Raw genomic sequence first — 14,051 nt, 5'->3', positions numbered from 1 at the left:
ATAACCCAGTTCTGGTCAATGAGATGCAGAATTCTGTTGGGGAATGTTTGGGGAAATTTTTCCTTCCTGATAAGACACAGACATGCAAGGACCACCCCCTCTCCTACACCATCTCCTCCTCCCCAACTTTCAGCACAGTTATATGAGGATGTGACGCCAGGAAATGCTACAGCCATATCGCAACCATAGAGGAAGGTGAAGAGACTTGCAGAGATGCCAAAACAGAGCTCTGACATCAGAGTTCCTAAGCCAGTGCTGGAAACCACCCACCTCCAGTTTTTCTTCTTGTTATTGTTACATTAGATAATAGATAAGTCTGTATTTTTTAGTCATTGTTAGACTCCTTGGGTCCTCTGTCGTTTGGAACCAGAAGCATTCCTGGAAGACAGACTTTGGTGAAGAACAGATGAGATAATGTCTGTCAGGTACTTAGCATATTATCTTTCATATAGTAAGTGCCCTACAGTGTTAGCTGATATAACAAAGTGATGGTTGGTGGCCAGGTGTGGGAGTTGCCCTCCGGCCTAGATTAGAGCAATTTTATGAGCTCAGCATCAGAAAAGACATTGACACATCAAACAATCAGAGGAAGTTATAAAAGGCAGTGTATGATTAAGAGCCAAACTGAGTGGCACCAAAGGTAGGCAGTGTTGTAGAGAAGAGGGGAAAAGATTGAAAATGTGTGTTAGAGTCTCAAGGAAAGAGTTGAGATAAATGGAGAAAACTGAAGATTGAAAAGGGAAGGCACTAAAATTACAAAGTGGGAAGCACACTGAGCGGCTGTCTGAGATTTGCCCAGAGCAGTCGGTGTTCTAGGTGGCGGAGAAAGGGAACAGGACAGCATCTTACAGGGGGGGCCTCTGATTCCAGACCCAGTTGAGAGCTAATCTAAAGGCAGCCTGGAGAAGGGAAGTGACTTGGAAAAAAGAGGTGTTTCAAAAGAAAAATCTGGGAAGTCCAGAAGAGAAAGAACCCCAAATATGAGACATCTCTTAGGATGCCAGTTGGAAAAGCACAACTACCACAAAGTGTTCCTTACTGTTACCAAATACATAGCGTGAGGGCTCTGCTAACCTGGAGTAGTACATGCAGCAGGTGCGAGGCAGACCTCTTGTACGGAAGTTAAGAGTGATGAAACAGGAAGTCCTTCACCCTCTCGTTTTCTTGTCTTCTAGGTAATCTAGACAATCTTAAGTGGAAAAAAGGATTATAAAATGATACATACAGTATGACGTGAACCATACAAATCAAATATGTGCAGAAATATGACTTGAAGGAAATACATCAGATGTAAACATTGATGTCTGGGGGTCATCAGTTTATGTTTGTCATTTTTTTTCTTTAAAGTTTTTTCCACACTTACTATAATAGGTATGCGTTGATTTTAAAATCAGAAATACAGTATCAAAATATCTACTGAGGTGTTCATTTTCTTCCCAGTAGTACTACTGTCAACCATGTATAAGGAAAAAATAATACCCAAAATAAGAAAACAACTTGATGAATGAAGTGCTAGGATTCTAATTTGGAGATTGCATATACTGTACTTTTTTTTTTGGAAACACGTACCAGCTGGGACTGAGGAGCGTGCAGTCAGCTCCGCTAGCCTGTCTCCCGCTGGAGGGGAAGCACCACGAGTCCCACAGTCATGCTGGTCTTTCCCCATGACTGCGATAGACACTTGGTGCAAATGAAGTTTCTCGCTGAGTGCCTGCTCAATGACTTACCTCAGCACACTATAATGTCTTTCCTTTTTCCTCCTCTTCACTTTCAATGAGCAAACACTAGTACTTCCATAATTAGCCTTCCCATGTGATTTGCTGGTAGATGGGGAATACAGAAATTAGAGAAACGTATCGTGTCTACCGCAGTAGTAATGTCACCACTGAAGTTATCCAAAGCGTAATGTAATTGTAGGTCAACAAGGAAGTCCGATTTTCACATAAAACTCCATATGACAATCTTACTTTGGTAATGACTTTCAGTTAAATATGTTGCATTGCTGTTTTTAATAACAGATCATTAATACAAATTAGCCTTGGTGTGTAGATAGCATGGTTCACTCTAGAAATTTAAGTAACTATTGCCAGGAGCAGGACCAAATGTTTGTGAAGGAGGTCACCTCCATGGTGTGAATTTCTGGTCACCTTGACTAAAATGTCCTTCAACATATACTTCTTGAAATATCTTTACCAGAGACTAAACATCTCCTGTTACAATTAGCAGTAAAATGCAGCATGCTAACGTCTCTGAAAGAAATAATATGTCTTTCTAAATTACTGCAGAGAAGGTTTTGGATGGAGAAGTGGTCAGGGAAGAAATTTTGGGGTGTGCAAAGAGGATAAGCAAAAGGACGAGGAGGTTTTGAATGAGAGTAGACCTAGGCCACAGAGAGGGACAGCCCCCAAATCCAGGACAACAGAAAGCAAACCTCACCTATTTTAAGATACTGCCCTGGGCCAGCCATGAGGGTGAGAAAGTCTGCACATGAAACGAGCTTTGTTAGGGAGTGTAACACCTCTTCAGAGTATTTATTCTTGTTGCCTAGTGATACCCCAGCATGGATGCCATGGTTGGTGGAGTGTGGGAACAAATATTCAGTGTTCTGTGATTCAGCTACTTGAGAAAGTCAGTAAGCTTCCTGAGACTTGCCGTGACAAAAGCATGCAAAGAGAGACCGCATTTTCAGAGCAGCCTCAGAATGCATTGTGAATCATGACTTCATTCACCATGTGCACCAGATGAGACTCTGTGCTTAACAATGATACATTTCCTTCAAGGATCTAATGATATAATATTGGACTCAGGTAACCACAACTGCATGCATCACTCAACTCTCTGTTATCCTTGGGGATTGTTTACGAATAAATGGATTATTCTGTTACTTAACAAGTCTTAATTTAGACTCTCTCTTACCTAGCATGTTCCTACTATGTCTCGGCCAATGCCATATGCCTAGTAAAAGTAACACATTTCAATATTAACTTTTATAAAGTTCATATAGAAGATAAACAAATAACCACGTAATCATTTAATGCATTCCAAATCCACATGTCAGTTACTTTCGTTTTACCCTTTTATGAATTTCTGTATCTTTTTTCATTGAGTAGATAAAAGGCCAGAGACCAATTAACACTTACTACTAAAATACATGCATGATTCACAGACTTCAGATTTGCTCCTGTGTAAAATGACGGGGGGGGGGCCTTTAATTTCTAGGAATGAAATGCCAAAGAAAAATTAGATGAATTGTGAGACAATAATGTATTTTATCTCAGGATTGAACCTGAGAATTTACATTGTCTTCAAATTATGATAACCTTATTTAGACTTGTGTTAAAATGAGAAGGAGTGAGAGGAAATTATTGCTCAGTTCTTCCTGGTTAATTAGTCATAATACATGGAATGATTGGACAGGAATATGGGAATGTAAATGGGATGCGTGGGTGATCAGGGAGGAGGCGAGGAAAGGAGATAACAAAGGCTCCTACAACTCAGTGTCCAGCCTTGACCTCTCCCAGATCTTCAGACAAATCCAGCCTCCTATGGACATCTCCTCTTGACTGACCATGGTCACTCCAGTTTCAGCACGTCCAAAATGGACCCATCATCCCTCCATCATTCTCCCAGACCTGTGTCTCCTTATCTACTTCCCATCTCTCTGCTAGTCACCCAAGCCAAAAGCAAAGCAACATCTTTGACTCTTTTCTTTTTATCCACTTTCACATTTATCATTTAACAAGTCCCACTGATTTTAGTTTTGAAATATTTTTTGAGTCAATATGCTCCTCTTTTTTCTCTAAAATGATTGCTCTGGCTCTGGTCTTCATCATCTCTGGCCTGATCTCACTGTCTCTAGTGTCACGTCCTTTAAGTCATAACTTGATGTATCTACAATGTAAATCTGACCCAGCCATGACTCTTAAAATTCTTCAGTGAGTCCCCTTTAAATACAGGATAAAGTCCTAATTGTATTCACATGAGTCCAAGACCATCCGTGATCTGATCCCTGCCTTCCTCTCCAATCACATTACATTAAAGACTCTAGATTAGCCTTTATCATAGTAGCTGGCCCATAGTAAGTACTCAAAATTGTTACCATTAATGATTACTATCACTTTAACTCTATTATGTACTTCAAAATTGTATTAAAGTGCTATCTTTACATATTTGTTTCCCCAGTAAGGCTCTTAAGAGCAGAAATTGGGCATCTCATTTTTTAAATTTGGTAGAAGAGGTGCTCATTGGGGATGTCTACTTAATGTTTTTGAACTAAACTGAAAACAAACTTTTATATCCCAGTGTTGATCTTCCCAGCACTCCTGGACTACTCAAAAGTGTGGTTTCCCTCTCTTTCCCCTTCACAGTGAAGATAGAAAACTTTATCTTCCAGGACAGGGCAGTTAAGGGTGAGTCCCATGAACTGGATATGAAGTGAATGTTGGGATCCTGGGTCTAGGAGGTCAGGGAACTTGAAGGTCAGGTGCTGGCGTAGGACTCCACAGGGAAAAGAACAGACACCTAGACCTTGGCTAGCTGCGATAGACACAGAGGGAATCGGGCTAGTGGAGGGGAAATATCTGATCTACTCCACCATTTGGGTGAGTCACAGGTACAGGCTAAGAGGTCATGACTATTGGGAAAGTGTGATGACCAACGGCTCTTCCTTGATGGTGAAGTTCCCCCCAAAAATTTTGAGCTCTTGTCCTGGCAAACAGGAATTGGTTATGGAGTAAGAGTTGTTTAACATTTGTAACTCTGAGAGATGGTCATGCAGATAAACATACCTGAGTGCTGTGGGGAAATCTAGAACTTTCCTTGAATAAATGGAATGGATTAATTCCCCATTAATTCCACGTACTTGGGTTTCTTAGCACTACTTGATGAGATATGAGACTAATACAGTATGCATCAGGTTCTGATGAGTCAAAAGAGCCATTGAACACCAAGTTGTCACCCCAGGAATTCTAAGCAGTGAGGAAGTATCAAGTATTACGGAAGGAGGAAAAGAGCTAAAAGAAGATGATATGGGTCAAGGCCACAGAAGGTGGACTTATAAGGGAAGAGGCTACTCCATGTGCCTCAATTTTCCAAGTTTTGTATTGGACACTTGACGCCAAACAAAAACAAGTAAAAATTTTAGTGAAAAAAATTATTTTGAAGATGCTGCTAAACTCTGTGTTCCTGGTTATAGATTACATGGGATTGGCAAGAATATTGGCTTCAGGGAAAGGAATAATATAAATGATTTATGTATTAGACACTTAAATGAATAAGCTAATGAGATCTTGCAAAGATCGGAACATCTCAGATTTTCATCAGGTCTGAACTTGTGATGGCTTTTTTTCCCCCCTAACACTTGATTCTAGTTAATTAATCCCTTTGGAATTCTTGCTTATCTGAAGTCTGAGTCAAAAGAATGACTGTCCCCCAAAGTGTATCATTTCTCAGTGATTTTTGCTTTTATCACTCTTCCAACCCTGTTGTAATCACATTTCTTGGTAATTTCAATATTCGCATCCATATGTTTGTTGCCTTAATATGAAGGTGCTACTTTATCTTTTCATACTCTAGCAGGACATGTGATTGAGTCCAATAATTTAACTTCTTTATAGTAGTGACTTCTTAGTGTTCAATGGCTCTTTTGACTCATCAAAACCAGATGCATACTGTATTAGTCTCATATCTCACCAAGTAGTGCTAAGAAACCCAAGTACGTTGGAGTGCTGGGGAATTAATCCATACCATTTACTCTAGGAAAGTTCTAGATTTCCCCACAGCACTCAGGTATGTGTATCTGTGTGACCATCTCTCAGAGTTACAAATGTTAAACAACTCTTACTCCATAACCAATTCCTGTTTGCCAGGACAAGAGCTCATAATTTTTTTGGAGAACTTCACCATCAAGGAAGAGGCGTTGGTCATCACACTTTCCCAATAGTCATGACCTCTTAGCCTGTACCTGTGACTCACCCTGAATGTTGTATGATTTTCTAATATGGCATCATACTCTTGAAGTAAGATCCTTCTCCTTATCACAGTAGTGTGTGAAGTTAAGCATGTATCTTGCACTTCCAAAATGTCTGATACAATCCTTTAAAAATGCTCATGAGTTCCAACAGCTCTGGATAAAATGGTAAAGTAGGAGAGATTTGACAAGAGTCATGTTCTATATTCAAGTCTAAAATAATTGTTTTTATGAATGAAATAATGCAGGTGAAGCCTTGGGGAGAATGTCTGATCATAAGCACTCGATATTATTATTATGACTATTCTTATGGAAGTACTGTTGGTGATTATCTCTACTTGAGTGTTCTGCTGACATCTGATCATAGCTGTAGGATCTTGGGTAGGTCACTTACTGTTTTAGGCTTTCCTTTCCACATTGTAGCAGTCGCATACACTTCATAGACTATTTCAGTGTCCATTATCTTATTTAATAATTTCAGTGACCATTTAAGTAGGATAAACCATTGTTTTACAGCTGAGGAAACCCGGAATACCTCCCTAGGCAGGGCCAGCCCATTAGTAGCTCCCTCACCTCTAAACCCCCCAAATACTATTTGGGGATCTCTCGAGGGTATAGAAATTCAGCAACAAATGTCCCCAGTGTCCACTCCTCAAACACAGATCTGCACTGAAGTCTTAGTTGTTGGCGCGCCTGCACCTCTGCCTCCCCCTCCACCCCTGCTCCGGGAGAGAATCCCAGAGCATCTAGCAATTGCCACATCAGCCCAGAGCTGCTGACCCAGCAGCGCTCCTCCCTAATAAAATCTTTCTAATCATGAGGAAAGACAGGAAGGCGGCTCTGTACGCAAGGCCGTTTCCTGCAGATTTGTAATGGCACCGCATCACACAACCCAGCAGGGCACGTGGGCTTTAACAGCATCTTTGGAATGCAGGCCCAGCAAATGCGCGTGTGGTGCGCAGCATCATCCTTCTAAGGAAAACTAATTGACACGGGGCATTTTGAAGGTGTCCACACCATCTTGCTGTTTATGCGTCCTTTCAATTACTGCAGAGCCTAACAAGAAATGAAAGAGTAAATCAAAAAAAAAAAAAATGCAAGAGAAAATGTGTGTATCACAGCCCAGGTGGACACGATCGAATTATAGATGCAACTGACAGTAGAAACACACAAGCATAAACAAGTAAAGCAAACGTTTGGCTTAGGTAACAATTTGCATCCCTGAGGGGAGGTTTGAAGCATCTTATTTTGGCTTTCAAAGGAATGAAGGCAATGGTTTAAAACACTTGGGTGGTAGATAAGTCTGTCTTACGTTTTGCATTGCTGTCTGCATCTGCTAAGTCTTCAGTTTTCTCTTATTTAATGTTTATTGTAGCATTGGCCCTTTCTAGCTCCTTTTTAAATTACCCCTTATGCTTTTATAATGGACTATGGAACCTCGTTTGTGTGGAGACAAAAACAACACTTGTCTTTGCTCTCAATATGTTTAAGCACTTCACATGTAGGCAGAAAACAAAATGCATCCTGAGATAATTAACAGTATGATTATCAGATCTGGTGATGGCCTTTCAAATAATAAAAGCTTGAGTAAACCTGGACCCCCTGATAGAAACTACTAAATTTCTGATTTTTGCCGTATTGCTGTCTGAAGCTACGCCGTGTGCCTCGTGAATATGAGAATGGTGCCTGAAAGCGGTTTTTCTGCCAGAAGTGGATTATTGTCAATTTGGAAACCTTCGTAATTTTGCGCATTCTTTTTTTTTCCTTCTGAAGTCCAAAGTTAAGTTTTTCTTTCCTTTCTAAATATTTGTCTCTGGGTCTTTGATGCCCATTCCCCAAGGTTCCACCCAGATAAAGCCCACCTGAGCTCTGCAAGAGAAACGTGTAGTTGGCAGTGCATTTTTGCCCAGACAGGCAGCAACCAGAGAAAGCAAAAAGTAATTCCACCCTTTCCTTCTGTCTCATGGAAGAACATGAAAGGGTTTCCAGTTGGGAACCCCTTGCACCATCTTTTAAATCCCTTTGCAATTCTCTCAACGCCAGCCCTGCCCCTAGCATCTCCCTCTTTCTCTGGCCCTTGTGTTTCTGCTCCTCCTCCCTCACCGCACCCCCCCAACCTACATCCAGGCACCCCCTGCTCTACAATTCACTTGCCTCTTGCCCTCCTGCCCTTTTATAGCCCTTGCTTTTTATCAGCTACATTTACCCTCTGGCTTCTAGTCATTTCCTCTTTATGATACACGTTACTCAGCCCTCCCTGCCCGGAAGCCAATCCGTGAAGCAAGAAACCTCCCACAGAACAAAAGCAAAGAGAGTAGCGGGAAGCAGGGGTGGGGGAGGTTGCGAACACTCATTCACGAAGAATTCGTTCGTTAAATTGAATTTATTTATTAAATTCAATAGAAATTGTTAAAAATTTTTAAATTCGATTTTAAATGAAGATTTATAGTACTTTAATTAAAAAGTGTGATGTTACTGTCGTAAACGTCTCCCACAGACACAAACTGCTGTGCAAATTAGTTTCCTCTCCCTGTACCCTACCCCACCCCACCCAGTTACTCCCGACTTGTTTAAACATGGTGATACTTCCCAGATTCCCAGTTTCTGGTTCCCTGTCCCAGTTTTCATAACTGATTTTGGCCTTTCTTGGTTTTGGCAATTCTTAAATTTCCCTTTGTGCTTTTTTGGGGGATGAAGACCTTCCCGTCTGACTTCTAGCTCTTCTTGCTCTCTGTTTTTGATATGACCACTTCCTGGGTTGAGGGCATCCCCTAAACCCTCGCCACACGTGGATCCGTCACCCCAAATTCAAACAGGCAGTGGTTTACATGTCTGTTTTGATCTTGAGGTTATGATTTTACAGTGAATCCAACTGATCTTTGCTTTGAGGAAAGCAGGCATTCAGTGAATGCTGAGTGAATCCAATTCAGCTGATTTATTTTTCAGCATGCTGAATCAAGCCCCCCAGCTACCCAGCGCTATCCTCTACATCTTTTGCACCTACGTTCCAGCATCTTCTCTGCGAAACCTCCAGGGACCATTTCCTTTCTTCCTTCCTCGTCCCCATGCCCCACAGCCCTCTTCCATCAGTGCTGGACCGGCATAACCGCCTCATGTGCGCTCCCTTATTTTTATACTTACATACAGACGGTATTTTTCCCTAGGAAAGAGCACAGGCTTTGATCCAGTTAACAACAATGGTCGCGCCACAGTGATGAATAACAGTTGTTGAGTATCTACCATGTGCCTCACTGTAGAAAGCAATTTACATGTATTATCTGATTTATTGTATGCAATAACCTTATTCATTAGTACTATTTATACTCCATTTCATAGAGGAGAAAACTGAAGCTGGAAAATATTAAGGCATTTGCTCAGGGCTTCACAGCATGATTGAGGCTGGAACACAGATTCTCTCCAGGTGCAGAGTTAAAGACGTCTAGTCTCTGGATTTGTGCTTTTGGGTCACAGATATTAAGAGACACCCCCACCGGGAAGGAGGGGCGGAGACCAGCATGGGATCTCCAAGCCCAGAGAGCAAGCACGTTGCGCAACACATCACCTAGTTTCGTGTTGCTGTGCGCCTGTCTCCACTATCTTTAGTTAAGTCTCAAACAATTTCAACCTTGCTCTGGCTGTGTCTCAGAGTATTAAAAGGTACAGGATGTTTGGCAACCAAGAATTGTCTTTAATCACCAGTCGCAGAAAAGCCAGGTTTCATTTTTATTAAGGAAGGGGGATATTTTCATACTCGATCCTCACAGAATGTTTCTTGGTTTTCTCAGCTGGATTATCTGGTTCTACTCCGCTTGTCTGAAGCCATAAGCTATTCTATTGTTTCTGTTGTGACATTTATTACATTGTTCTTAGAGTTGGATTTGATGGCGGCATTTTATTTCCCTCATTGGATTGGATTCTATGTGATAACAAGGACCATGTCTTCCTCCTCTTTTAACTTCCTGTGGCCTCTCACTATTCTTGGCTGATGTCAACAAAGAAAAATCCTGCATCTTTGTACAAAGCAGGAGTTCCCAGCCCCCGCACTACTGACATTTAGGGCTGGATAATTCCTTGTTGTGAGGATGTCCTGTGCACTAGAGGATGTGAAGTCGCGTTTCTGGCCTTCTGTTCACTAGCAGCCCTCCCCCCAAATCTGACAAAAATGTCTCCAGACATTTCCAAGTGTCACCTAGGAAGCAAAATCACTCCTGGCTGAGCTCCACTGGTGAAGTGTCAGCATTCAAAGGCTTTCACGTAAAAGACAGCCTTTGAAAGTTGAATGAAAGGAGTATAATAAGTAAAATATGGCTTCAGTTAGTTGAGTGATGTAAATTTCAATATTTATTTTGGAAATTTAAAACAAGCCTCAAAATAGATGGAAGAAAGGAAACTAACGTTCATGCAGTGTACCTCCTGGGTATTAGGCGCTTAACTCATGGTAACTCATTGAACGACTCACAAGATGTAATGAAGTTAACAGTAGGATTCAGGGAAGGTCCTGATTTCTCAGACGTTCTCCGTTGAAGATTCACCATCAATGTCATAATAAAAGAACAGTAAAATAGTTAAACCCATGGGCTGTAGAGGTAGATAGTGGATTCCAAGCCTGGCTTTGCCACTTACTAGCTATGTGACTTGGGGCAAGTAATTTAAACTCTCTGAGCTTCCGTTCACTCATCCAGGAAGGTGGGCTTGATTATGCATGCAAAGTGCTTCGAACGCTGCAAAACCTTTGTACTCAATAAACATTAGCTTCTAAAAATAAAAATATTAACTTTACATTACAAAGGACCACATCCACTGCCAGTCCATCAATTGTAAGATGTAACCCAATTTCAGAAGAATTAAATATACATTTATCATTCCCCTGAAAACTGTTGATGTTTATCATCTTTTCATGTACTTATTGACCACTTGAATATTTTCCTTTGTGAAGTGTCTATTTTTTTAATTGAGAGTTTGTCTTTGAGTTCATTATTATTTTGAATGCAAACATTTTATATAATATATGCATACAAATATTTTCACCCCATCTCTGACTTGCCTTTTTGTTTTCTTAATAGCTTCTTTCAAAGAGCAGACGTTTTTAATTCTGTTAAATCCAATTATCTTGTTTTCATTTACCATTTGTTCACTTGGTACTCTAAAAAAGCTTCACCTACCCTAAGGTCACAAAAATTTCTTCCCATATTTTCCTATAAAAGTTTTAACTTTCACATGTAGGGTTATGATTCACCTCAAGTTAATCAAAATGTGGTAAATCTGTAAAATGGAATACAACTCAGCAATAAAAGGGACAAATCACTGACACACACAACTTTAGATGAATCTGAAAATCATTAGATTGAGTAAAAGAAGCTAGACACAGAGTAGTAGATACTGTATCTTTCCACTTATAGAAATATTCTAGAAAATGCAAACTCACAGTGACAGGTTAATGGTTTTCTATTGATGGGGACAGAGGCAGGGCAGACTGCAAAAGGAGATGAGGAAATTCATTGGGTGATGGGGAAATGTTTACTGTCTGGAATGTGCTGGTTTATGAACAACTGACAAACTGATAAAATGGTTCACTTTTTAAATTGTTTTTAAATATACTTTTTTGGTGGGTTTTTTTTTTTTTTTTTTTTGGTATTTTTGTTTATTTTCTGGCAGGGAGAGATAATTAGATTTATTCATTTATTTTTTAATGGAGGTACTGGGGATTGAACCCAGGACCTCGTGCATGCTCGGCAGGCCCTCTACCACTGAGCCATCCCCTCCCCAGTTCAATTTAAATGTGCACTTATTATACATGTCAATAAAGTTGTAAAAAATATACACTTGAAATCAAGGAGATATGGAATTTTGCTCAAGCTAGCTGGTGCAGAATTAAGATTTTACATTCACCCCATGCCAAGCCCAGCATTTGTCTGGCTTCCTGTACCATCTTAACATTCCATCACTCCCAAGTAGCTGGCATTGGCTCTTGATGCATGGTTTACCTGCAGCACCTGTCCTGTAGGGGTCAGGCTTGTCTCAGAAAAATAATTCAGGCTGGTCAATAGCTCACCTTCACCCTGGGAAGTAGCCTTAAGATGTACAGGAGGGAATCTGTGTGTGTGTGTGTGTGTGTGTATTTAATTTGCATTAAATAAAAAACTGGCATGCTTTAGTATGATAGCGCTGTGCCCCATCACAAAAAAAGAAGCATTCCACTAGGGGAACAAAAGCCAAAAATAAAATCCTAAGGAGTCTGATTGTCATACAGCTGGCCTGATACGTAGTTTGGGGGATAACCCTTAAAATCCAAAGCACCCAGGAAATGCCCACCAAAAAATACTGAATTTCAAATTCAGGAGTTGATAGAGCAAAGACTAATCAACTCAACTGACAGAAGTCCATCGCCTCTGGAACTCAGTGCACGCGCCCATGGAGAGTGGGCTGAGGCTTTATTTTATCCTGTTACTACTTAGAGCTGCTATTCAGCTAGTCTGCACAGTACAGCGGATAATAGTAATAGTCTGGCAGCTCTTCCATACCAGTAAATTGCCGATGCTCCGATTTTTCCAGTCCCTCCTGCTGCTCCCCCGTCCCTCCTTTGGCATTGCCCGTGATTCCGTCACCCTGTAACTTTACTGTGCTTCACAGCAAGAGGCCTCTGGGAGTCTTTCTGCTCCAACTGTACATCTGGAGTTACTTTGATGCATTGGTGCCCACTGACAAAAGTCATTAAAGAATTTAATTAATCAGTTTAAATATCACTTTTCTGAGCCTCTTTTTGTGTCATTCAGTCACTTACATTAAACTCTCTGTAGACACTGTCCACTAACTTCAAACCAGAATTAAGTGTGGCTCGTCCCTGAAAATTAAAATAGCTGTTTCAAACATTTTTTAATGCCGTACGTAGGATAGTTCACACTCCCAACACACAGCGAGGGACTGTGGCGTGGATGAAGTTCTACTGCGTGTCTAGGCAGAGCGATGGTTCTCAGCCAGGAGTGATTTGCCGCCAGGGGGCGCTAGCAATGACGTGTTTGACAGTCACGTCGTGTGAGGAAGGGCCGCCACTCATAACCTCGCAGGTGGAGGCCATGGATGCTGCTATGTATCTCTACGTCTTTGAGCATCTAGCAGAGCCCACGCAACAAAGAACCATTTGGCACAGAGTGTCAGCAGTGCTGAGGCTGAAAAAAAACCTGAGGTAGAGCTGGCAACTCCTTTATGAATAATCATTTGAAAACTACAGAAGCAACGAAAACACTAGGGGTCAGTAAGGACCCATGAAATGTCACCTCCTGAGTTAAAAAGAGCTCCAAATTGATTCTGCAACTTTTTTTTTTTTTTTTTTTTTTTTTTTTTTTTTTTTGGTACGTGTTTTAGGGAGCGAAAAAATGTACCGACATTTCTGAGAAACAGGTCTTCTCGCTGTGGGAGAAGGGATTTACAAACAGGAAATGGGGCAGGGTGAGGGAAACACTTGCAGGGCTGGGTTTCATTTGTGGATGTCAGGGCAAACACATGAACGTATTATACTTGTTATATTACATTTTATTTCGTATCGTACTAGTTTTCTATCTCTGCCCACTGAAAAAGTCTTAGCAATGAAGGTCTCTATAAAGCCAGGAGCACTGCTGGCACCCAGATCTTGTTTCCTAAATACCATTCTCTACTAAGAGGAACCAGAGCTTCTCGAGGAGCTGGCTGATTCTAGGAAAGGAACAAGGAACTTACAGGATAAGCCTGGGGTGTCTTGTCGGGCCTCAGAGCATGATGAGGCCACGTCACAGTGACATGGGATCTGGCCTGAGGGACTGCCAATGGCCAGATTTGGGGCAGTTTGCACAAAATAAAGAATAACAAGCTAGAATATGAAAACAAATATATGTATATGTACACACATGACTGGGACATTGTGCTGTACACCAGAAATTGGCACATTGTAACTGAGGGTACTTCAATTAAAAAAAAAATTCTTACAATAAGAAAAAAAAAAAGAGTAACAAGCTAATGGATGTGATATCTTGAATTAATCTTAAAAGGGTACAAATTCATGAGAGAGAAAATACTATTTATGGAAGAAGGTAGGGTAGAATTTTAAAAT

This window comes from Camelus dromedarius, chromosome 28, assembly GCF_036321535.1.
Source record: "Camelus dromedarius isolate mCamDro1 chromosome 28, mCamDro1.pat, whole genome shotgun sequence".
In the NCBI taxonomy this organism is placed as follows: Eukaryota; Metazoa; Chordata; class Mammalia; order Artiodactyla; family Camelidae; genus Camelus; species Camelus dromedarius.
This window is presented reverse-complemented; position numbering follows the sequence as displayed.